This window comes from Microcaecilia unicolor, chromosome 4, assembly GCF_901765095.1.
Source record: "Microcaecilia unicolor chromosome 4, aMicUni1.1, whole genome shotgun sequence".
NCBI lineage: Eukaryota > Metazoa > Chordata > Amphibia > Gymnophiona > Siphonopidae > Microcaecilia > Microcaecilia unicolor.
Window position 1 is genome coordinate 276691318 of NC_044034.1, and position 27386 is coordinate 276718703.

General features: G+C 39.8%; 1 protein-coding gene across 3 annotated transcripts in view; it reads right to left on the reverse strand.

Annotated features, from left to right (window-relative positions):
* Window positions 1-27386, reverse strand: part of FRMPD4 (FERM and PDZ domain containing 4) — a 474706-nt gene that overhangs the window by 95175 nt on the left and 352145 nt on the right. The gene's annotated exons all lie outside the window — the stretch shown is intronic.

Sequence of the window (27386 nt, forward strand, 5' to 3'; positions counted from 1 at the left end):
TATCAAGAGATAGCCACTTAAATGCTGTTTTAGTGGACATTTTCATTTGAATATCGGGCGGAGAGTTTTATTTTTTTCAAAAATATATATTAAAAATTTTTTTCCCTCTGGGAATAATTAGTAATCTACAAGAAATTAACATATGAAAAGACCAGTGACGATGAAAAGACCAGTGCATAATTCTTGATGGCATGAATTTGTTTCATCGAGTTGCACAGCTGAGGTCTTGTGAAACTTATAAAGTGGTTATGTCTATTGTTAAATTCCAAAGGGTTTCATAGCGGTGAATATTACATTGTTGGAATTAAATTTTTTTCTTGCCATTAAGAGTGAGTTTGCATAAAAAGTATCTGTATATTTTTCCCTGTGTGGGAAACCTACGTCTTTCCAACATGGAAGTTACATGAATACTCTTACTTTGAAAATTACCCTAGGGAATTTATGAACTACATATGAACATAAGAATTGCCCTACTGGATCAGACCAAAGATTCATTGTGGCTATCCTGAAAACCTGACTGGCTGGGGTGCCTCTAGGACCAGGTTTGGGAACCACTGACATATGCAAATGCTTAGATCAATCAGAAAAACTGTTGCATTACTGACCGTTATTTACACATAACAGTGGTGAAGCAACAATTGAGAATGAAGTTAGCTGAGAAAACTACATTAAAAGTTTTGCTTCACTCAGTCACAGAGCAGATGGTTTATAAAAGTATACAAAAATATGAAAAAAACATAGAACATTAGCCGATCATTATGTACAACTCGAATGAACTTACCAAGAAAACATAGACAAATCTTTGAGAACCCATATGGACAAAGATAAATATGTAAACATTCTTATAGATAGACCAAGGGTAACTGAATTCCAGGTGCTCGCTCACCATGGTAACTAGAAGTTTCCCAGAGTGCTTGGGATTTTTGTGCTGCCACTGCTGTTGAAACAGTAGCAGTCTTCTTTATGGCACTATATGGCTCTCAGTGAGTTTGATCCACACTGTGTTCGAGATCCCTTGCTGTCTCTTTGAGATTTGACACTGTGCTGCTCAAACTCACTAAGACATATTTTTCCATGCAAATTCTATATAATGCTGCACATTTATTGCTGTTGCTAGAACTGTACTAGAAGTATTTCCATGCAGGTGCTATAAATTGCGCTCCAAATGAGGTGCTGGAAAAAAATCGGCACTAAGCACTATTACGTATAGGATGCGTGCCCTTAATAGAATAGTGGTTAAGCACAGATCTCATGCCTATCCGTGGGTGCCAGATTTACACCTGCTGAAACCTGGTGTAAATACCGGCACCCAATTTAGGCGCAGTTACCCAATATTCAAATTTTCAGAATGCACCTGACATGCCCATGCTCTTCCCATGGCCATGCCCCCTTTTGAGATACGTGCTATGGGCATTAGGCACACTGCCTTATTGAATAGTGCATAGCCAGATGCATGTGCCAATCCTAATTGGTGCCAATTAACATCAATAATTGATTGTTAGCACCCAATTATTGCCATTAATTGGTTTGTTACCCAGTTAAGTTGTATGTACATTTCAGGATCGTGTCAAAATTTTGGCATGTTTTTTTGGGTGACTTTTATAGAATCCGGGGTAAATGGTCAGATTCCATGGGAAGGGGACTTTACAGATGTGAAGGGGCAGGGCACACACATGTTTGCCTGTGTAGAGCGTTTCCTATGTCATAGGCACCCTCTCATGGATTTCAATGTTTATCATGGTCAATTTTGTGAGGTTCATATTTATGTCCTAAACGTTTTTGATACTTTTTAGACATCTTGGTAGTGGGAGAACTTAGACCAGTTCTTCATATCATGTTTAACTGTACATAGAACTTGTCTTGATTTTAGCCGCTCATCTATTTATCCCAATTGACTTTGAACTACCCATTTTATTACCATCTATATATCTGACTTGATCACTGGCTACACAGTAAGACGTCTCATTGTATTGCAGGAACAGCATTAACATCATATCTATGTTATTCCAATGTTTTGATGCTTACTTATTACGTTTTTCTTTGGTATTGTGCTGACATCATATTTTATCTGTTATTTGAATGTTGTTCTATGCCATCTATTATGGTATTGTTTTTATTATACTAACATGTATCATATTTCTGTTAAATGAGTATATTTCTGATACTGTTTCATGTTAGTCCTATTACTAGGTTTCAATTTGCTGTTTCCAAATTTACCTCATTGATTGTATTTATATTTATATTTGGTCATTTTACCATTGTATGCTGTTAAACAAATTGTAAGTTATATGCTAAACTGTACCTGCTGCTCACTTGGGTGAATCTCTTCATAAAAGTGGTTAATAAATCCCAATTAATTAATTTTGTTTAGCCCAAGCCATTTTATATTACGATTGGATCAGCCTTTAATTTCAATAACAGGTTTCAACTTGATGTCAAAAGACACATATGCACTTGAATATAGACTCATATGTTCACTGAAGAAACTTTCAGCTTATGACAAGGACTAGTTTTGTGCTAACCTAAAGAAGACATAGTAAGGAATTCAGTTGGCTAAATAGTGCCCTGGGTGGCCATGGAGGAAGGACAAATGAGGATTTCTTCTCTGATGATGAGGCTACACTGGAAATTTACTTCACCATTTATGTAAAACGATAGTGGTGCCCTGGAACACCTCACATTTCCACCAGCCTGGTATCTGATGCCCACAATTACCTTGCTCATTCTCTCTAACAGCCCTGGTGCTGGCCTGTCAGCTACACAACTGAAAAGCTAAAGGAAAGTTAAACATCACCTGGGATGTAATTTTACTAATTAATCAATTGAACTCTGCCTACTTGAGGATCGAATACTTTTCTTCAAAGAAAAGAAAATGAAAGAAAACGTCAGCATCTACATTGAAGACTCTCCAAAAACATCCACAGAACATGGTTACTTCAAAGGGGGACATCATTCCAATTACTTTGTGAACCATTGCCACTGCTTTGTGATGCTTTATTGCAGAATATGTATTTGGGAAAGATCTGTCCAGGCCAGGAAACTAGATCCTGTTCTAAATGACAGCTGTTATAGAATAATAGAATATCTGAAGCCAACATCAAAGGACAGTGTTAGTTAATGGCCATAAATGCACTACCTGAAATAAGGAAAAAAGGTTGTAAGCCATGGGAAAGCTAATGGAAAACCCAGTAACTACTATATCTTGGGTGAGAAAACTACAGCCCATGAACAAAACCTGACTTATCAGCACCTAAAGTTTTGTCCAACCATATTGCAACTTTTAATATTGAGTCTGGCCCGCTGGCACCTAAATTTTGGCCTACTCCATCCACCCTGCTACTTTCTATATTGAATCCAACCTACTGACACTTATCCTTCGGTCATTCTGCTGATGTAATCACCTGAAACCCTCAGGGACCACCTTTAATGACATACAAATATCAGGGCATCATAGAAGGCAGATATTCAAGGCTCAGAGTGATGATGAAAGCAGGATGACCACTCATTTGGCCTCAGCTTTATTCAAGACAAATCTGGGAAATGGGCACCAGGAATAACACTGGAATGGGCACCAACGCCAGCACAACAAATTGAGTGTTGCTATTCATATCATTGTGCCATGCTGACCCAGTGTTTGCTCTGTTCTATGTTCACTTTTTCTATTATTATTTGAGCAGTGCTGCCTCAGTAGTAAAACCCAAGCAACAGTTAGGGTCTGATATTCAAAATGATTTAAATTGACAGGAGAGGCCCCTGGTCATTTAAATGGCCTATCTGGGCTAACAGGACATTTTCAAGTGGCACTTAGCCAGATAATACCCCTGAAAATGCCCAGTTAATGCCCAAGTCAAAACCAGCTACTTTGGTTGCATTCCAAGGGCAGAGTGGCACTTAACCAGTTAAATGCGATATTTGGTACTTAACCGGTTGAAGTTAACCATATAAATAGAACCGCATATATGGCAGTCCTATCTTTATGCAATTCTTTGTAGTCGGTTAGGTACCGAACATCACAGAACCAAATATATTTTGGCTGGCTTTATATAGCTAGAAATTTAATGCCGGAGCTAGGCATTGAATTTCCAGATATAATGGAAATTCAAAATGCTGATCACTGCCGGCTGAATATTGGGCTCTTGGGGGTCCTTTTACCAAGCTGTGGTAAAAGGGGGCCTGTGCTAGCGTCAGCACTTGTTTTTGACATGTGCTGAGGCTCCCTTTTACTGCAGCAGGTAAAAGGTTGTCTATTTTGGTAAAAAAGAAATGGCCGTACGGTAAGTGAACCACTTGTTGCGTGGCCATTTTGGGGAGAGCACTTACCGCCATCCGTTGAGGTGGTGGAAAGGGCTCCCACACTAACCTGGTGATAACTGGGCAGCTCAGGGCATTGCCTGATTACTGCTGATTAAGCACCGGCGCTACAAAAATAGAACATATGTTTGTAGCACCAGAAAAAGTGTGCGCAGGGGATGGGAACTACCACTGGGCTCCTGCAGTAGCCCGACGGTAGTTCCAGAATAGTGAGCGGTAAGCCCACGTTGAGCTTACCGATGCTTAGTAAAAGGGCTCCTAGTTTCCAGTTTACCAATGTCCAAACAGCATTTTATTTTGAATTCTCTTCTCCCATGTTTTCAAGAAAAGAGATGCCTCTGAAATAATTTAATTCAGAGTGAAATGGGCATATGGTCGTATGTCAGCAAAAACTGCAGCTGCACCGAAAAAAAATAATGAAATATGAGTTTCACAGAGATACTGAAGTCCATGTTCGATCAATAATTGTAATTATTAAAGAGGGGAATGGTGGGATACTGGAGGAAAGATCCTGCAGTTGAAAATAAACGTAGTTAGTGATTACATTACAAACATAAGATATCCACTAAAAAGAAAGATTATTATTCAAAATTAGTGAGAGGGGATAAACTAGATTAAATTAAAAAACTATTTAATTTATTAGTCTCTTTAACTAGGGTTGAGAATTTAACTAGGCAGAGTGAATTGAAAGTTACAACAGCCACTGATTTAACTTTAAATTTTAGAAACAAAAGCCCATGTTTAATAAGGTGTGCTGGAGTTTTTAGCGTGTGCTAATGCTAGAGACACCAATAGGAATATATGGGTGAGTTTAATGTTAGCACACGCTAATTTTTAGTGCATGCTAAAAACGCTAGCGTGCCTACGGTGCAGCTTCATAAACAGGGCCCAAGGTTGTAGTTGCCTATGAAAACTGTATGAATATATTTCTAACCACACACTGTGCACAATATTATATAACAGTATATATAATTTTGTGCACAGTGTGTGGTTAGAAATATATTCATATATGTTAGCACGATGAATATTCACAAAATTTTTTCTGTTTTAAGGGTTTTAAGTTTTTTCATTAGGAGGAAAAAAGACCTCCGAAGCCTACTGTGCTCAGTGCCACAGCACAGACAATTTTAAGCACTAAATAGGTATACAGCTCAATCATGGGTCAAAAAAGTTCAGTTTTTTCTCTTGTTTCATTGCAATTAAAATATCAAAATAGAACTCTTTTGTCAAGCACAAATAACCAGTACTTAAGTTTTTGCAGCAATCCTGACAGGGATCCGTTTCGCAACCGACTTTTTCAAGGGAACTGATCTCTTTTATCTCGTGCCCATACCCCATCTGCCCATCGGGATTGCTCCAAGAAGTTAAGTGCTGGTTATTTGTGCTTGACAAAAGAGTTCTATTTCGATATTTTAATTGCAAAGAAAAAAATTTTGTGAATATTTATCGTGCTAACACTATAAGAGTACATATAATATAGTGCACAGTGTGTGGTTGGAATTTGTTCTTCATATCTGTACTACAGTTTGTGTATGAAGTGTTCTTTGAATATATTTCTAGACATACCTAGGGTCATTTCCTGGGAGAGCCCTTACCGCCACCCATTTAGGAGGTGGTAGGGGCTCCCGCTACAACATGGCGGTAACTGGGCAGGTAAGTGAGCAGGGCTGCCCGATTACCATCGGGTAAGCCCCTGGCACTAAAAAAAAAAAAAAAAATTAAGTGCCAGAAATTGCACGCGCTGGGGGCAGGCACTACCATTGGGCTCCTGTGGTAGCATAGCAGTAGTGCCGAAATGACATGAGGCATTTCCAGTGGATAGGTTGTAGACACATTTTGATAAAATTACTATGAATGATACTAGAAAAGCTTTGTCAAAATATGTTATCTTGACCAATTGGTTTAATACACAATTGAGCTTAGGAGTTTTTCCACCCACAAGTGACAATATTGTTCTAACTCCATTCCTAAGAATATAAAGGGAAATATGCAAGAAGTAATTATAGACCAATAGCTTCTATCACATTTGTATTAAAATGATGAAAGGTTTTATCATCAAGCAATTAGAGAATTATTCGGATAAACATGATACATTACACTTTTCTCAATCTGGTTTTCAGAAATATTTTAGTATCAAAACCATCGTATGCTCAATTGTTGCTTATGGAAAAAACGTTACTAAGCCAAAGTAAATGTGTGGTGCTTATTCAATCTTTCATGTGCATTTGACCTGGTGGATCATGAACTTTTGTTGTCTATGTTAAGTGGTTTGGGTGTTCAGGCTGCTGTTTTGAGGTTGCTTCAAGGTGTTTTATTAAATTGATCATGTTGAGTTAAAGGTAGTAGAGTTCTGTCTGAGTCTTGGAGGGCATTCTGTGGAGTTCCTCAGGGTTCCCCTCTATCTCCTATGTTGTTCAATCTTTTGATACATTCATTGGGATTAGTTTTGGAACAAGCTGATTTACATTTTATTTTTAATTTACACTGATGATATTTTGGTTTTATATCCCATTTCAGATGATTGGCCCACTGCTCTGAAAGGCATTTTAAATTGCCTTAACTTAATTGAAAATAGGATTTCATCCCATAGTCTTAAATTGAATAGGGCTAAAACTAAGTTTCTGTGGCTGGTTCCTGTTGACCATCCATTGAGATCCCAACGTTTTACCACCGGATGGATCAATTTTCTTTTGAGACTTTGTTAAAAATTCTTGTGGAGGTTGATAGTTCCCTTACTTTGTATCATCATAAAATACTTTGATCAATCAGCATTTAGGCTTACAGTACAAACTTTGATTTTGTCAAGAATGGATTATTTTAATATTTTTTTTCTGTCTGTACTAAAGCTTCCATAAGGCATTTACAGATAGTTAAAAATACTGTGATCCGATTGATCTACTCAGGCAGATTTGATTCAATGACTCTTTTTATGCTAGAAACTGGACTGGCTCCCAGTAGATTGTAAGTTCTTTGAGCAGGGACTGTCTTTCTTCTATGTTTGTGCAGCGCTGCGTATGCCTTGTAGCGCTATAGAAATGCTAAATAGTAGTAGTAGTAGTAGAAGCCAAGGTCCAATTTAAATTAGGTGTAATGGTTTTTAAAATTTTATATGGAGAGGCTCCACCTTACATGGTTGAACTGGTTCACTTATTATCGGGTCATAAATTTCACAGATTGTGTGATTTAGCATTATTGTGCTATCCTACTGTGAAAGATCTGTAAAATGTTTGTCATCTTCCTTTTCATATCAGGTTGTTTCTGCATGGAATTCCCTACCGTTACAAATTAGATTAGATAGAAACTATTTAGATTTCAGAAAGATGCTTAAGGGGGGGGGGGGGGGGGGGGGATGGGACTTGATATACCGCCTTTCTGAGGTTTTTGCAACTACATACTTGCCCAGAGTCACAAGGAGCTGCAGTGGGAATTGAACTCAGTTCCCCCAGGATCAAAGTCCACTGCACTAACCACTAGGCTTTTATTATTTTGAAAATTTGTTATACATGATGGAAAGTGAATTAGATGAGATCATTTGTGATTATATAATTCTTCTGGACACTTTTTGAATAAATGGTTCAATTATTGATGATCATGTGACCCGCATTGAGCTGCATATGTATCTTCAGGCTATACGTTCTGTATAATGTAATGTAATGTCTCCACTATGCAACTAAATTAAATACTGCACCCAAAGCTTAGTCCTAGACCTCAGCTAAACACACATTGCAGCAGTTCCCCTCACATAGTCATGGCTCCAATACAGCCTCTAGGCCAAAAGGTTTACTCACCCCTGTACTATATAGTAACAGATGAGTAACAAAGGAGCTCTTTTACAAAGGCGTATAGGTGCCTACACGTCTCCAACATGTGTCAAATTGGCATTACCGCCTGGCTACTGCATGCCCCAGGTAGTAATTCCATTTTTGGCATGCGCCCAAAACACAGGGTAGAAAATATTTTCTATTTTCTACCGTGTGGCACTTACCCGGTGATAATCAGCAGTTGATGCGCGTTGAACGCTTACCGCCCAGTTAACATGTGAGACCTTACCGCTAAGTCAATGGGTGGTGGTAAGGCCTCAGGCCAAAAATGGACATGCATTGGTTTTAATTTTGCCACACGTCCATTTTCCAACACAAAAAAATGCCTTTTTTCCAGGCGCGCTGAGGAAATGGACCAGCATGCATCCAAAACATGCACCTACACCAGCGAAGGCCAGTTTTAGATGCACATTAGTAAAAGGGCCCCTCAATGCCTTAAATCATCTAAGAACTTTAGGCCTGATATTCAACCAGGATGGCCAGCTTTTAAAGTTAACCACAGCATCAGTGCTTAACTTTACATGTATATTTAGTGGTGCTATTTATTTAACTAGCACCATTGAATATATATAAACACAGTGACTGTGCTGGCACCTTTCCTCCTGATCTCTCCGATCATCACACCATCGCCTTACAATTCCTTCCTTTCGTTTCATTAGAACAGACACTATCCGCGTTGGGATCTTTCATGTGACAGCTCTCATCTTGTAGAATTCATTGCATTACACTTAAGACTAGAACCATCTCATTCTTCCTTTAAATCAGAATTTTAAACATTTTTATTTTGAGATGCTTTCCCTCCTGATTAAATCGATCTACCAAATTTGCCAGTTTGCATTGGGTTCCCTCCTTTTGTCTTCCTGAAAAGTGGGGCAACGAGCCACCAATAGTCTGCTTTTATTGAATATTCTGTCTCCTATTTCTATTTTCTTCCTATCTCTTGACTGTCACTTTCCTATTAGTATTTGTAGTTCTTTTCATTTTATTTTTAATGATTTTATTATTATATTGTGAACCACAAAGACAGTGCACTCTAGGATGGTATATCAAGACTAAATAAAACTTGAAAATTATTCATTTAGTTTGGGCCTGCTAAACTTATAAGTCCTGGCTTGCTTTTGCCCTTACCCAATGTCAGCCCCTTATTTTACAGTTAAAATCTGTTCATTTAGCTAGTTAACAACACAGATAAAGCAAAGTAGGCATTTGCCATCTGCCTCCACTTTATGACTAATGTGGAGTCTTTAGATATAACAGCTGGGAAGACCCAACTGAGTGACAAAATGAAAAGCTTTGCACAGTTAGACAGAGATGCTGAACACTCCCAGAGGGCCAATAGAAACTAGTCAATATGGCAATACCTGACCCACATTGGGCATGCAGACTGGCAGATCACAGACTAGCATGATCAGATGGGGCTAATGACAAGATCACATGTGAGTAAGGTGAACTGCAGACCATGTAGTACCTGCTCATTTACTGGCTCCTTCGGGGCCCTAGAACAAGCCATTGCTTATTCTGGAAAGACATCTAGTTTGTGACAAGGACATGAGATGAAGAATATTGTGTTAGTCATTTTATGCTAACAGCTGCATGGCAGAATATTAAGTCATAGCAACATCAGATGCTTACTGCGTTAGTTTCTGTCACCCTTCCCTCTTTACCCCATCAATCAACCTATCACTTTTGACCTTCACACCTTGTCTAGATAACAAGATGATGTTGCTTAATGAAAGAGCTTTTCTCTTCCATCTATGACAGTGTAGGGGATTCCAATTGTAAAACTTCGATGAGTTTTACTGCCTCATGTATTTAACTTTTTTAACCATTTTGTATAATAACTGGATGCCATTTCAATATTTTTCTCAAAATAAAGGTGATAAGACAAAGGAATAATCAGAGGTGCATTGGAGCTTGCTGCAGAGTGGAGGGAAATAGAAGGCTGGGCCATAGGGGAAATGAAAAGCAGAGCAAGCTTAAAATATGGGGGAAGGGGATGGAGAGGAAGAGGAGGAGGAGAGAGAGAGAGAGAGAGTATGATGCTGCCTGGCTGCATAGGGTGGGAAGGAGGAGAGACTGGCAAGACCTTAGCTTTTGATTTGGTCAAACGAATCTTACCCATCGGAGTGCAGCCAGATATGCCAATTTAGGCACTATTTAGCCCCCCCCCCCCCATGACCCCAAATTCAATCAATACCTGAGCTGGGAGAGATCCTCAAGCTCTGCCAACTGATGAGGTCCTACTCCAGCTACCCAAAACGCTCCCATACTCGCTGCAGCCAGTGGCACTCTCTGTGGGCTACCACTAAGCCAGCTTTCTTCCCTCCTGCGCATGCACAAAGACCAAGCATGCACAGGAATGGGGTGAGCCGGTGCAGGCGCGGCTCAGAGAGAGTGCTGCTGGCAGCAACGAGTATAGGAGTGTTCTGGCTGCCAAAGAAGGACCTCTTCAACTGGAGGGGCTTGGGGATCCCAGCCAGCCTTAACAAGGGTGCCACAATTTTGGATGGACCAATAATTTGAAGAAGTGAGCAGTTTATTAGAACAATCACAATATAAATAAAATGAATCAATAAAAATCATAAATTACATTGGTCCCAAATAAAAACGTCAATAACAAATGAAAATAAAAATAATTAAAAAGGCATCAAGTCACTCCTAAAGATATAAAAATGCTCTTTTTTTTCTTTTCTCAATAGGTTGTACTGAATAACTTTCTGTGTAATACACAAATTTTTTCCCTACAAACAGATCTGGAGCTATGTCAAACCTTGGACCTAAGGAACAGCAATTATCAGATTAGTAATACTAATTGTTAGCCCTTTTTACTCTCTATTGTCTCTACCCTAATTTCTTTTAGGAGTGACCCTTTGTGCTTAATTTCTGTCTTTCAGGTGCCCTGAAATTAGTTCTCGTTCTAGCAGGTAAGTATTTCATATTAAATTACTATATTCTCTGTTGTGTATTAGTGTTCTTTTTCTTTTCCCAGGTGTGAATGTCAACTTATCTGTGTACACTTTGGTCTCTCTCGTCTTTTCGTCTCTTCTCCTTCTTTGTATATGTTGGGGTGCAGCTTCTGCAGTCAGATGCTGTCACCTACTATCTTATTCTTTAATAAATTAAAGGAGAAAATCTGTCTCCCTGAATAAATACATTATCTGTTGTTTGTGGAAAAAGGGACACTGTTTGGGCCTCTATCTTCTTAAATAAATGTATAAACAAAATTCTTATCTATGGTATACCTATTCTTTTACTACTTCCCTGTACTAGTGAGAGGCATAAATTTCTTAAGCCTTTCATACCACAATATCACTCAAGCCAGTATTCACTAAATAGGTCTCACATACATAGATGAAGGCCCTATGTACACTTAGGCCCTGAAGGTCTGGCCTTGTTGGAACAGAATCTGAAATGTATTTTTAAAGAAAATGGCAAAAACCTATCTTGAGCTGAGTTCTCTCAGTAAACAGCTAGCCACTTTTCTCAGATGCTCTCACACCTAATTCAGGCACTCTCTAACATACTGGGTAGAAAAATAAAATTTTAAACCTAGTTTAATAATTGCATTTGTGAACACTGGTCCAACTTTCAACCACTTTAAACCCAAAATTCTGTCTTTCACATGCACTGTTCTCAGTGTCTTGAGCCCCTCTCCCAATAGACAGCCAAGCCATTGCTAAAGGAGATGGTGGTTCTGTTTACCCCACCTGACTTCTGTCAAACAATCACGTCTCAGAATACAGAACTTTCAGGGGGGTTTTCTAGTCACAGAACTTAACTGAAACCTGAACAATCTCCATTTTGAAAACCAATTTTTTTCCATAGACTATAATGGTAAAGTCATACTTTTAATGAAATTATCATAAAAATTCTTGTTAAATCACTCAAACAGACTTATTTACGAAAGAGAAGGGTACCCATCTTTCGACACAAATTGGGAGATGGGCGTCCTTCTCTCAGGGTCGCCCAAATCGGCATAATTGAAAGCCGATTTGGGGCATCCCCAACTGCTTCCCGTTGCGGGGATGACCAAAATTCCCGGGGGCGTGTCGGAGGCGTAGCAAAGGCGGAACTGGGGCATGCCTAACAGATGGGTGTCCTCGAGTGATAATGGAAAAAAGAAGGGTGTCCCTGACGAGCACTTGGCCGACTTTACTTGGTCCATTTTTTCTTACGACCAAGTCTCAAAAAAGTGCCCGAACTTACCAGATGACCATCGGAGGGAATTGGGGATGACCTCCCCTGACTCCCCCAGTGGTGACTAACTGTCTCCCACCCTGAAAAAAAAGAACTTTAAAAACTTTTTTGCCAGCCTCAAATATCATACTGAGGTCCATCGCAGCAGTATGCAGTTCTCTGGGGGGGAGGGAGGTGTGTGTGTGTCAGCGGAGGCATAGCGAAGGCATGTCCTTCTTTTAAACATTTTGGATTACTTGAACTGCCCCCCCCCCCCAAAAGGGATGGCCAAATTTCAAGGGAGTGGCCTAGTGGTTAAAGCACTGGTCTTGCAATCCAGAGGTGGCCAGTTCAAATCCCACTGCTGCTACTTGTGATCCAAAATCCAAATAAATAAATAAAGGGGGTGTCAAAGGCATAGCAAATGCATGGACGTCCTTCTCACAAAAACATCCACATTTTGGACGTCCTCAACTGCCCGTTGCAGGGATGGAGGCATAGCAAAGGCGCCTAATGCTTGGAAGTCCTTCACCCATACTCAAAAATAAAAGACGTCCCTGATGAGTACTTGGACGTTTTCACCTGGACTTGTGTTTTTTTAAGGTTATAGATGGCTATTATACATGCAGCTTGTCTGCGTGCATGAAGCCATCTTGCTCTGCACTGGCTTCCCCTCCTTAGGAAGGAAATCATGTGCAAATGAGCTAACAGCGAGCAGCTCATTTGCATGCGATTTCCTTCATGCATGCCTGTTCCTTTCTGAATCGCTAAGGGATCAGTAAGGGAAGGGCTTTTTCTGTTCAGTTAGTGCATCAGTTAGTCCACTGCAGTGCCCCCTAGGGTACCCAGTTGGTGACCTGGTAAGTGAGGGGGACCAGTGCACTACAAATTCTGGCTCCTCTCATGACCAAATGAGTTGGATTTGGTCGTTTTTGAGATGGGCGTCCTTGGTTTCCATTATGGCCGAAAACCGAGCACGATCATCTCTAAGGTCAACCATCTTAACATTTATGTCGGCCATCTCTAAGGTTGACCTAAATGTTGAGATTTGGGTGTCCCCGACCGTATTATCAAAACGAAAGATGGACTCCCATCTTGTTTCGATAATATGGGTTTCCCCGCCTCTTTACAGAGCCGTCCTGTGAGGACGGCTCCAGGAAAACTTGGCCGCCCCATTTGATTATGCCCCTCCACATGACCTAAAACCCCTAATCCATTCAAACCACAGACACCATAATTTTCTCCAGTGTATTAGAACATGTTTAAACATGCTTACATGTTTTCACCTAAATTTCCCATAAAATCACCAAAATCTCATCGACATCCCCTCACACTAAATACAGCACCATTTCAAAAACGTTTCCAAGAGATGCCAGCCCAAAACAAACAATTAGAATCTTTAAAACCAGTCCACCATAACCCACTATTTTGACCACATAAATTAATTTTTTTCAAGAACCTCACTACCCTAGAACTTCTCCTAAGGATCTCCAGACCCCTTAACTACCAAAAATAAAATTTTAAAATTAACCTCCAGAGCCAAGTTCAGAAGCTCCAAATTTCACATTTTAAAATTAAAATAAGAAACCAGGTGGCCTAAAAGACTTCTTAACTTAGTCCCAAGATGCTTCCTAGACAACTGAATCCTCTTCAATACCAGTGGCTGCCCACGATATTTAGTGGCAGCCCACCGAAGAGCCACAAAAATCAAGGCCCCAGCTTCTACTGGAGCTCCAGGCCAAGAATCGAACATGTGCAGGTGTTCATGGACATTCACTTCAGTGGCCCAGGCTTAACACCAGCCACTTTTCAGGCTTCTTCCCTCCCAGCTGCACTACTAGCATTCATGGCAGTGAAGTTAGTCACATCTGCTTTAATCCTGAGCCTGGCAGACCTGGTCCTATTCTGGACCCTGAACCGGGTCCTCTCTGACCCACCAATGACATCAATGGCTCCAGGTAATTTTATATTTTTTCCTTCACATGGTTACATAAGCTTAGGTGCCATTTTTAATTCACAAATGCCTATGTTTACTAAGGTGTGCTACAGACGCGTTAGCATGGTTAACGCGCCCATAGATGTATAACATTAAAGGCCCATTAAAAACGCTAACACACCTTAGTAAACATATCCCAAAGTATTATTTACTGATACCACCAAATGCTTAGTGAATGTCCATTAGTTCCTGCTTGTCCTTTATGGTCACAAGAAAATCTTCTAACCATTTCATCTATCTGAATGGAGCTTACTCAGTGCAAGGTCTTTACTTCTACATGGTGCCTTTATTATGAAATTCACTGCCTTCTTTTCTTAGATGTAAAAGTTTCTATACCTAGGTTAAAATTGTTCAGGCCTTTGGAGTGTGTGATTGGTGATAATCATGTGGGTTGATATGTTGAATAAGGTGCATTACTGCTGTCTTCTGTCCACCTTTTTTCTACAACCCTTTCTTCTTCTGGGTTACTTACTGACCAAAGTACTGTGTAAGTTACTTGGATCTTATTTTCTTTCAAAGGGCAGTCTAGAAAATATCTTTATAAACTAAACTAGTGGATCATGAATTTTCAAAGATCCTTTTTGTGCTTGTGGGCACCCATTTACCCATGTAAATCTCTTTAAAAATTGTATTCTCACTTCTAGCAAGATGTTTATTATCCAAAATTGCTGCTTTTTAAATAAAATTTCATTGTTTATTGTGATAGTGTGACAGGAAGCAATAGTACAAGCCACATTTAATTATTCCTCAAGTGAATCAGAAAATCATTCCATTTCAGTTTCAAGTGCATGTCTCTTCTGAAACACAAATAGAATGCATATCAAAGTCATCTGAAGGACGGTTAAATGAGTACACCATTACAAAGTGAAGGATTTAAGCTTAATGTTTCTGAAAAAAACATTAATAGCAATAATATATTCACTATTAAAAACTGCCACTGATTTTCAAAGACTGTGGTGTTTGTCCACCGAGGCACTGCATAACCAGCAAAGAGTAATTGAATGTCATAAAAATCCAGCTCAAAATAAAAGGCGGCATTAATAGGCTGAAATGGTCTTTGACTTCAAGTAACTAGATTAAAAATATCTCATTTCATTCTTTTATGTCTTTCATCATTGTGACAATCAGAACAGCAGCACTGCACACATCAGTGAAGAAGGATTTTATGACTTCAGCTCTGTCAATTGAGTTTATTATAACACAATAAAATTGGTCAATCTTGATTTTCTTGAATAACATCCCCCTAATTTTGTCTCTCACCATGGTGGATCTCAGAAACTCAGCAGAATCACGTCTTATGAGCACTTGGGTGGAATACCTCTATGATTTGCCAAATAGTCTTGATGAATAACAGTAAAACACAGTTCTTCCAAGATTCTGGATCCCTCCGAGAGCTCCGTTTATTTTTCAATAATTTTACTGATGATCAACAGTTTAAACAAAACCATAACATTTCTGTTATAACCATTTAAGCATCCTACCATATTTATACACTTAGATACAAATCATTCAACTGTATCATCGAGATTTTACATTTTCTCCCTCCCACCCCCTTCTTTTATTTACCAACAATTTTTGTGATGACCAATCCAAATAAACAAAATCAACAAGGAATGAACATCAATTCCAAGATCCCAACATACCTCATAAAGATGTAACAATACAGCCGGTCATCAAACTTTTAGTAATTTCATCCCCCCTCCCCCCCACAACTCACCATGACGAAAACTTTACATTTAAGAGTTATTATTATTATTGATGAGGCCACCCACCAACCCATCTGATATACATATGGAACAGAGGTCCCCTAAAAAATCCCTCATCATGAGGTTCCCCCCCTCCTTTCCCCTTCAACTAGTCTAAAAACTCTTCCACAACAGAAACAATAAACCAAACTAATACCCCCCCCTCCATAAATCAGCAACATATCCATAACCATATAAGCCTCATCCCCCTCCATCCCTCACTACCCCCCTCTCCCCTAACCCCTAGAATCTTTCTCATCCATCTCCCTCTTGAACTACAAATCCCCTATGAGAATACCCCCCCTGTGTCTGTGATCTGTAACAAATATCAAACCTATCCCCCCTGAATCAAAGGGAATTAACAATCATACTTCTACCCCAAGTGTGCAACGATTGAATATAGGGGCCCCAAATGCCCAGAAATTCCTTCCTCTGTTTAATAAGGATACCACATAGAAGAAGGGCTTGAAATATCTGGTTCCTAGAAATTATTGTTTAGTTTTCAAATTTGATTTTCTAAAAGTAAAAATCATCCTGGTAAAAGATTCTGGAGCCCTTTTACTAAAGGGCCTTAAGCCCTAACATACTCTTAATGTGTGAGAAAACGCTTACTGCAAAATGCGTTAAAGTGTTTTCCAGTAATATCCCCTTTTCCGTGTGTTAACTGAATGCTATTTAGATTTTTAAAACATTTTTTTGGAGGGGGTCATGCCATAGGTGGAGAATGGACATGAAAGTGTTAACCACTAGCATGTTTGCATTAGTACATGCTAACTGGTTAATGCTAAGTTAACACAGGAGCACTTAGGGGGTCTTTTACTTAGGCATGCTGGCATTTTTAGCGCGCGTTAAAAATAGGCATGTGCTAAATGCTAAAGACGCCCATAGGAATGCATTGGCACCTTTAGCATTTAGCGTGCACCTATTTTTAATGCACGCTAAAAATGCCAGCGTGCCTTAGTAAAAGACCCCCTTAGTGCCTTCTAAATAGGAGGCTGTAAGTGTTCCCACATTAAGTTTTTGCAAGTCCCATGCACTAATGGAAATATTAGACCTGCACAAAAAATAACAATAAAAAAGCCCTAAATACTGCCATATTGAATCTGGGCTTAGTATGCAGAAAAGTCTCAACTTAAGATGCACTAAGCCCAGATTCTAATGCCCTTTAGTAAAAGGGCCCCCCATCTGTAACTACTACTACTACTAATCACTTTTATAGCACTACAGGGCACAAGCAGCGCTGTACACCATACACATAAAGACAGTCCCTGCTCAAAGAACTTACAATCTAAATAAGACAGGTAACAGACAGAACAACTAAGAGACAGGGGAATTAAAGAGGAGGGGATAAAGGAACAGGCAAGTGAGCAGTGGTTAGGATTCAAAAGCAGCGTCAAAGAGGTGTGCTTTTAGCTTGGACTTAAAAAACTGCCAAAGATGGGGCTAGACGTACATGCTCGGGACTAGATTTGGCTTTCTCCTTATTTGATGCCTTAAGACTCAGTGTAGGACCTCAAGAGGAGTTGCAACAATATCTGGATGAGGATTGCAATTAGGTGATATTAAGGGCTTGCCATTAAAATTTAAACTTTGTGTGATCTTTAAGATGTCTGGAACAATTTCAAATTCAATTTCAAATTCAAATCCCATGCACTAATGGAAACTCTGCAAACGCACTAGTCAGAAATTAAGAAATGAACTTATACATCAACTCTACAAGAAAAAAAGGATAATACAAACCCAAAGGGATGTAACCATGAGGAACATGGAGGAATTACATCCACACCTTGTGAACCAACTTAAAGAGGACCTACATAACATCCAAGGAGAAAAACAATACATTGCTATCCGCAAAAAGGAAATAAAGCTATATTCTCTTCTTCAAAATCAAAGAGAGAGAAACTGCTTATCCTTGAATAGCTACAGCTCTGCAGAACCAACAGCTCCAGACACTTTGGAGACACTTGGATACACATCTGAGGCATGTGAAAATCAGAGCCCAAACAAACCAGGGAATACTGATCACACCTTTACAGATGCAAACCAAATGGGGATAATAGACCTCTCGAACCATCAATTATCACAACATGAGATCTCTGTGCTTTCCAAAGGGCTCTCATTCTGCCCATCGAATAACCTAGATGAAATCCAGCTATATTCAGACCTAGAAGAATTCTTCAGAAAAATGCGTCTTAAAGCACATTTCCACAATAGAGAGACATCAAATGATCCGAAATACAGTCTTAAACAGAAGAACACTTATTTCACCCCACAGGAGGGACAAAACTACAAACTGGATAATTACATAGAAAGTTTCAGACATAGGGTTAAATCACAACTCTCCAACAAACAAAAAAGAATTCTGTACAATCTTACCCCACCAGAAAGAGCGGCCATAAGAACCCTACAAACTAACGAACGCATTATCATCAAACCCGCAGACAAAGGAGGCGCAGTGGTAATTATGGACAAACAAAAAAACATTGAAGAGGGGCACAGACAGCTCTCAGACAATAAATACTACAGGAAACTAACTGAGGACCCCACACAGGATTACACAAAACAGCTGAAAGACCTTATCAAAACATTTCCTACACAAGCGCAACCTCACCTGAAGAAACTCACACCAAATCAACCTTCCGTGGGCACATTTTACATGCTACCCAAGATCCACAAACTGGGAAACCCTGGCAGACCAATCATATCAGGTATTGGCACACTCACGGAAGAAATATCTGGATTCATAGAGGGAATTCTGAAACCTCTCGTACACAAAACTAACAGCTTCATACAAGACACCACAGACTTTCTGAATAAATTGAAAAATATCAAGCAACTACCACCTAACACCCTTCTGGTCACGATGGATGTAGAATCACTATACAGCAACATTCCACATGCGGATGGCATAGCTGCATGTGGAAGACTCCTAAAAAAATCCACACTGGACCATCAATACTCACCAGAAACTATTACAAAACTAATCAAATTCATCTTAACTCACAACTACTTCCACTTTAACAATGATATCTATCTGCAAATAATGGGCACTGCGATGGGCACCAGGACAGCACCCCAATATGCCAACCTTTTTATGGCTGAGCTGGAAGAGACATTTCTGAATACACACCAGACCAAACCTCTAAAATACTACCGGTACATCGATGACATTTTTATGATTTGGACGGAGGGTGAAGAAACTCTGAAACAATTTTATTCTGCATTCAATACATACCATCCTACAATCAGATTCAAAATTGACTACTCCCCAGAAAAAGACAATTTTTTGGACACCACGGTCTCAATCAGTGATGGCTGTATACAAACATCCATATACAAGAAACCCACAGACAGATGCAGCTACCTCCATAACTCCAGCTTCCATCCTTCACATACAAAAAGATCCATCATTTACAGCCAAGCCACAAGATACCACCGTATCTGCTCTGACCCAGGGGACAGAGACAGACACCTTAAAAGCCTGACTGAATCCTTCAAACAGAAGGGCTACAACCCCAAAATAATCTCCAAGAATATTGCCTCCTCCCTCAAAACACCCAGGGAGAATCTGCTACAGTACAAAAAGAAAAAATCCACAGACAGAATCCCGCTTGTAGTGACATACAATCCAGAGCTGGAAAAAACTGAGGAAAATCATAAGAGATCTACAACCTATACTCCAGGAGGATGAATTACTGAAAGAGATATTCCCATCCCCACCAGTACTGGCCTTCCGACAGCCACCCAATTTAAAACACAAGCTAATCAGAAGTAAACTTCCATCACAGACTGAAAAGGAACAGAAGGGCACACTTCCCTGTAATTTATCCAGTTGCAAACTATGCCAAAATATTTCACAGGACCCCAAAGTCATCCACAAAGGAAAAATATTCAACATAAAGGGATCTTTCACTTGCTCATCTTCCAATGTGGTATATATCATTCAGTGTAAAAAATGTAACGAAGGATGCTATATTGGAGAAACAGGCCAGATGCTTAAGACAAGATTCAATTTACATAGACATCACATGAACAATACAGCCAGTAGGGCCCCCACCCCGGTGGGACAGCACTTCACAGAACCAGGACACTGTATCAGTGATTTCACAGTGAGAATACTGAAAGGTAACTTTAAAACCATACAAGAACGTAAGACCTTTGAAGTCAGAATGATTGAATATTTTAACACCCAACAGAAAGGACTTAACAAGGACCTGGGGTTCCTAGCCCATTATAAACCATAAAACTGTATGTCTCTGTTGATCACCCTCCCCTCACCTACCCACACCCATCCTGTTAGAATATCAATGATATGCTTTGATGTCCCCATGCATACCTCTGACCCACCCCCATCCTCCCACCCTGTCAGACTATCATAGTAATGCTTGAATGTTTTCACTTATATACACTGTCAGCTAGCACATTTGCTTATTTCCGATCTGACGAAGAAGGGCAACCTTCGAAAGCTAATCAAGAAATGTATTAAGTTATGTCCAATAAAAAAGGTATCATCTTATTTTCTTTTCCATGTTTTATTTTGTTTGATTTCTATTGATAACCTTAAGAGTGGACTAACACGGCTACCACACTCCTCTACTTAAAATTCAAATCTAAAAGGGAAGTGCATGTAAAAAAAAGACTTTTTCTGAATTATCAAATTTTTTTAGTTTGTTTCAAACCCTTTACTAATAAAACATTTTACAATACTCCTTACAATGATTTAATGTAGGGAAACCAACTTTACACATGTTAATTCATAGGCTAATGTGATGAATTGATTTTGTGCATGCTTATTTTAAAGGTGTCTAACAGGCTTATTTTCGAATGTGATCGCCGGGCATCTTCCAACATAAATCGGGAGATGGTCGGCGATCTCTCAATAGTGGCGGAATCCGTATAATCGAAAGCTGCATTTTTGACAGCATCGCCGCTTTTCCGTCACCAAGCTGGCGAAAGTTCAAGGGGGCGTGTTGGCAGCGTAGTGAAGGCGGGACATGGGTGGGCTTGGGCGTGGCTACCAGACGGCCGGCTTATGCGGATAATGGGGAAAAAAAGCGGCATTAATCAGTATTTTGCTGAGTTTACTTGGTCCTTTTATTTTCACAACCAAGCCTCAAAAAGGTGCCCCAACTCACCAGATGACCACCGGAGGAAACGGGGAATGACCTCCCCATACTCCCCCAGTGGTCACCAACCCCCTCTCACACTAAAAAAAATAAAAATAAAAACCTTTTTTGCCAGCCTGTATACCAGCCTGAAATGTCATACCCAGTTCCCTGACAGCAGTATGCAAGTCCCTGGAGCAATTTTTATTGGGTGCAGTGCTCTCCAGGCAGGCAGACCCAGGCCCACCCCCCTACCTGTTACACTTGTGGTGGTAAGTGTTGAGCCCTCCCAACCCCCCAAAACCCACTGTACCCACATGTAGGTGCCCCCCTTCACCCATAAGGACTATGGTAGTGGTATAGAGTTGTGGGGAGCGGGATTTGGGGGGGATTTGGGGGGCTCAGCACCCAAGGTAAGGGAGCTATGCACCTGGGAGGTATTTGTATATATTTTTTTTAATTTTTAGAAGTGCCTCCTAGGTTGCCCGGTTGCTGTCCTGGCATGTCAGGGGGACCAGTGCACTACAAATGCTGGCTCCTCCCACGACCAAAGGGCTTGGATTTTGCCAGGTTTGAGATCGCCGGCATTTTTTTCCATTATCGCTGAAAAACAAAACCGGCCATCTCAAACCCGGCGAACTTTGGCATTTGGCCGGGCTAACCCGTATTATCGAAAAAAAAGATGGCCGGCCATCTTTTCTGAAAATACGGTTCCGGCCAGCTGTTGCGCCGCCGCCAAAATAGATCTACGTCAACGTTCGATTATGCCCCTCCACATAAACCAAACATGTACTGATGAATGCACATCCCTCACATCTGAAAAGAATTCCTAGATTTGTGCTTTCTTTTCACAGTCGAGATATTTTACTGAAGTAAAACATAGAACATAAACCATTTAAAACATAGCAAAATGTAGGCAGATAAAGACCATGTGGTCTATCCAGTCTGCCCATCCATGCCATCTATTCTCCCTATCACTCTCTTATAGATCCTTTTTATCTTTCTCAACCATAGATAAAAAGGATCTCTAAGAGAGTGATAGGGAGAATAGATGGCATGGATGGGCAGACTGGATAGACCACATGGTCTTTATCTGCCTACATTTTGCTATGTTTTAAATGGTTTACTTGAGTAAAATATCTTGACTGTGAAAAGAAAGCACAAATCTAGGGATGTGCATTCATTAGCGCATGTTTGGTTTATTTAAACACCTTATCTCAACCCTAGATGTCCATTCTATGAATACAATTTTTCAAATTACTTGTGGAGAGATTCAACAGATTAGAAAATTTATTTCAGCTTCAATAAGAATTCCAGCAGTGAAATGGGGACTATCTATTCTTTTGCTCTAATCGGTAAATGTCCAGTTATGTGATGTTTAATCCCACTTCAAAGAATGCTTAGCTCATGGAAAAGGATTATGGTCTCTGAAAGCTGGAATGACAACTTGAAAAAGCTAAAGCAGACGAAAAAAAAAAGTACAGAGAAGACCTTGAAGGACTTACTATAGTGGTCCTACCTTCATTCTGGCACCCCTGCGATGCTTTGAAGAATCAAGTTCACCAGCAAAAAAATAATCATTTTGCAGGAGCCCAAGGAAGAAGTAATCTCACTTGCAGCCATGCTCAATTTTTCTGATGGACTCCCCCAGACTCTGAGGGCCCTTCATGAAATTATTGGTTGATGGCCCTTAATTTGAACTTTGCTGCTGAATCACAGGTCAGGATGTACAGCTGGAAGACTGCCCATTGACCTCCTTACCAACCAATGACGTGAGGTAATAATAGACCTTTATAAGATAACATAATGGAAAATTCTTTTCAACAACATGAAATGAAACTCATTATACATTTGTCCCCAGATTCTATAAAGTTGCACACCCAAATTACTAACTTGTGTACAAATTTGGGCATGTATATTATAGAATAGTGTCAGTTGCACTCCTAACTTATGGGTCCTATTACAAGTGGCAGTAAGTCCAATACGGGCTACCACACGCTAATTGGGATCTACTTCCAGCCCAAAGCAGGCTCCGCCAGCAGTAGTTCTAGCCCTGGTGCATGCCATTTCCAACCCATATTCTTTATCGTGCCACTAACCCAGTGGTAATAGAGCAGCGCCATCCACTACCCAGTTACTGCCTGGTTAGCATGGAAGTCCTTACTGCCACCTCAGTGGGTGGTGGTAAGTGCTCCCCCTTGCATTGCCATTCGGTAAGAGCAATCTTACTACATGTCCATGGCCATTTTCAGCCTTTTTTTTTACCTGCTGCAGTAAAAAGAGCCACCGCGAATGGCAAAAATGGCCCCTGCTGCTAGCGCAGTGCTCTTTTTGCCACAGCTTGGTAAATAGACCCCTTAATTGTTACATTAGGCATCAGTGCCATAAGTACCAACAATAGCCCTTAAGTGACATTAATTGGTGCTAATTGGCAGTAATTTGTAGTTAATGCGTGTAAATGTACGTAGGCACTATTATATAAACTTAGCACATAAATGCTACAGTGCACAACTAAAAAGGATGCGTGCACATAGGGGAATCAAGGGTGTGTCTTGCAATTGCATGTGTAAGTTATAGAGTACTATGACTTAAGTGCACAACTGCCAACTTTAGCCATGAGCATTTATACCAGCTTTTGACATGGCATAAGTCCTCGCATCTAAAAGGTAGGAGTGTGCATGCCAACATATTCAGAAAAACAAAATATGAAAGTGCTAAACCCCTACGAGAAAAGCTACACTGGCTTCCACTTAAAGAACGCATCACGTTCAAAATATGCTCCCTAGTTCACAAAATCATTCACGGAGACGCACCAGCCTACATGTCAGACCTGATAGACTTACCACCCAGGAATGCTAAAAGATCATCCCGCACATTCCTTACTCTGCACTTCCCCAACTGCAAAAGTCTACAATACAAACTAATGCATGCGTCAAACTTTACCTACTTGAGCACACAGTTATGGAACGCACTGCCGCGCAACTTAAAAACGATTTACGAACTAACCAACTTCCGTAAACTACTGAAGACCCATCTCTTTAATAAGGCATACCACAAAGATCAACAAATGTGAACTACTCCTCCATATATATTCAGAACTGTCTTATAATATCTGCTTGTTATATTACTATCATGTTTTATCATTATCATGTTACCCAAGATTCTTCTGTAACACTAAATGTCTATTTTCTAATATATTTCTACCATTCATGATGTATTGTAAGCCACACTGAGCCTGCAAAAAGGTGGGAAAATGTGGGATACAAATGCAATAAATAAATAAATAAATAAATAAATAAATAAAATAATAAATAAACGTACACTCTCTTCTATAATGGCAATTTCATGTGCACTTGCTGTTATAGAATTAGCACTTAGCACCCACATATTTTGCTCCTAATTTTTGATTCTACCCTTTGGTATAAATTCTTGAGTACATGTAATAGTGAAATGGATTCGGAATATGGAAGAGATTACTGGAACACAAAATTAGATACAGAATTTACTGAGCCAAATATGCACAGAGAAACAAATATTCTTATTAATGATGGATAATAGAATGAAACACATGCAATGTAAGATGCTGAGTGAGATGTTTTAAAATAAATAGAATGAAAATACTTGGCAGGCATTTCGCTGTGCAAATAATAGATAGTATGATTTTTCAAAGTGGAATGTATAGATACTTGAATAAGTATCAAAAAGGACAATATCCTTTCGGTTAACATGGGAGACCTTTCAAAAAACCAACCGGAAGAAAACACAACGATGCATGAAATGTTCTTGCAAGAAAGTTCAAAATAGTAGGTAACAGCCTTGAGAACCGTAATTCTGATTCGATTTAGAAAGGGAAAAAATGGTGCAGAGCCTGTTACCAAGTGTCAGGAAGTATGTGGATGTGAAAATGTTGGAAAATGACTGTGTTGAACAGAGCAATTTATTCTATGCTGAATACAATTGCCAACATTTTTATTACATGTTAAAATAAATGAGCACAACAATTATATAAGTCCAATCCAGAAACAGAGAGGCAATAGAGATCCATAGATCAAAGTAGTCACAAAATAGAATGGATCACAATCAAGGTTCAGAATCCACAAAACTTTATTGAACCTTGATTTGTGATCCATTCTGTTTTGTGACAGCAATCATATAAGTACTGGAAACTATAACAGTAAAAAAGTGTTAATGCGTGAAATGACAACAGTTAACCAAGAAAGAATCCTGGGAATAATTAACTCAGATAATTCGAAGGCTGCTAATCAGTATGATAAAGGGAAAGTGAACCAGCACATTTGGGTGGGTAAGTAAGGTATTGTGTATTGCCTTGGGTAGTGCATTACAATCTAGAGTCCATAGCTTTAGAAGGACATTGATAGGATGGAAGCAAGTCAAAGAAAGGTTACTAAAATGGTATAACTGTACAGAAAGGCAACACTCAAAATGTACTCACTGGAGGAAAAAGGGGGGCATATGAAAGATTTTAATAGTTTACAATATTTGATATACCACCCTTCACATGACCAGAGTGGTTTACAATGCAAATTAAAATGGAAAAGAACGCCAACAGGTAAAAGAAAAGACAGTAATCGAAACATTTAACCAAGAAATTAACTAATCTTTCATACAAGAATCCAATCTGTTCTTCACACCACAAACAATTTATCCATTAATCACCCCCATCTCTAAACAACCTTCAGGCTTCTGAACAACCCTGGTTAGACAAAAGGATCCAAATGCCTGATGAAAAATAAATTTCAGCTTAAATTGACTAAAGGAGGTTTCTACCCATAAATTGAGTGGTAGTTGATTCCATAAATATGCACAAGTAGACACAATTTTCCATAGAACAAGAAATTCGAGGATGAGCGGTCATAATCTGATGTCAAAGGGAAGAGGACCCAGAGGAAATATGAAGAAACATTCTTTACTGAAAAAGTGGTGGTAGAGCCTGTCAGCAAAGGTGGAGAAGACCAGTACAAATTCAAGCATGCTTGGAGAAAACATAGAGGACATTAGTAGAAACAGGGTTATTTCTGAGAAGGAGGCAAAAAGACAGACACCAGGCCATTTACAATGGACGAGATAATCAGTGTTATTAAGGATTAAGGGAAGAACTTATCAAGGTTGCTAAGGTTGCTGACTCCCGTGGCAAAGGACTAAAACTGCCTGTGTGCCACCATTGGCCAGGAGCATTAGGCTGCCAAACCACAGCCTGATGCTCCCAGGTCACATGGTAAAGCAGCCTGACACTGGCTTAAACACAGTTGGTGATAGGGCCCCTCCCCAAAGCAGAATGCCTCTCTATGCTGCTCCACCAACAAGTCCACCTTCCAAAGTGACCCCCAAATCATCCCCCCAAGTGGCAGCCCTCACCATGAACTACCCCCCTCAAAGGCCTAAAGCCCCTCTAACCCCTCCCCTACTCTCCCAAAGGCCCCTCCAGGTCTACAGTACTTGAATTGTTTGTTGGTAGTAGTCTGGGCAAGAGAAATACCCAGTTGATCCAAAATGGCACCGGTGACTCCTAGCAATAGTCTCATGGTACTACCGCTAGGGGTATCTTTCCATACAAGGGTACTTTATTCCTTTGTATCTTTCTTTCCTTCCTTCTATATCTCTTCTTCCCTGATCTTTGCTTTACTTTGCATTGTACTGTCCCCCCCCCCCCCCCCACCTTTTTATATTCCAGGTCCTCTCACACCTTATCTTTCCATGCGAGACCACTCTGGCTACACATAATTCGGAAAAGAGTCTTGATGGCATGAATGGTTCTGAGGACTGTAAATGTTACAAAATATCCAACATTTTCAGCAGACAGTGAGTGGTTTCCGGGGATGTACACACAAGAAAAAAAAATCATAAGAGGATTAGTATGCAATTTGGATTGCCAAGCCATAAAAACACTTCCCAAGCTGTCTGTGAACTTGAGCTATATACTACTAAATGAAATTATCAGAAGTATGCAAAACATATCAGAGCTGCAATACCAGTGAAAACATAGGTCATAAATCTAAATTATGACCCTAGAAGAAAGGCAAGGATGTTTCTTTCACATATATAATTCCTGAATCTTTTCTGTTTAACCAATTTTTATGCAAATTTCAGGATTACTTCACTGGAAACTCTGTCCTAGCAATAGGTGGCTCAGTCATTAGATGGCTGCCTCTCATCTTAACTGCAGTCATGTATGATATGTGATGGTTTTTAGAGTACTAGTTTTTCATTTTTA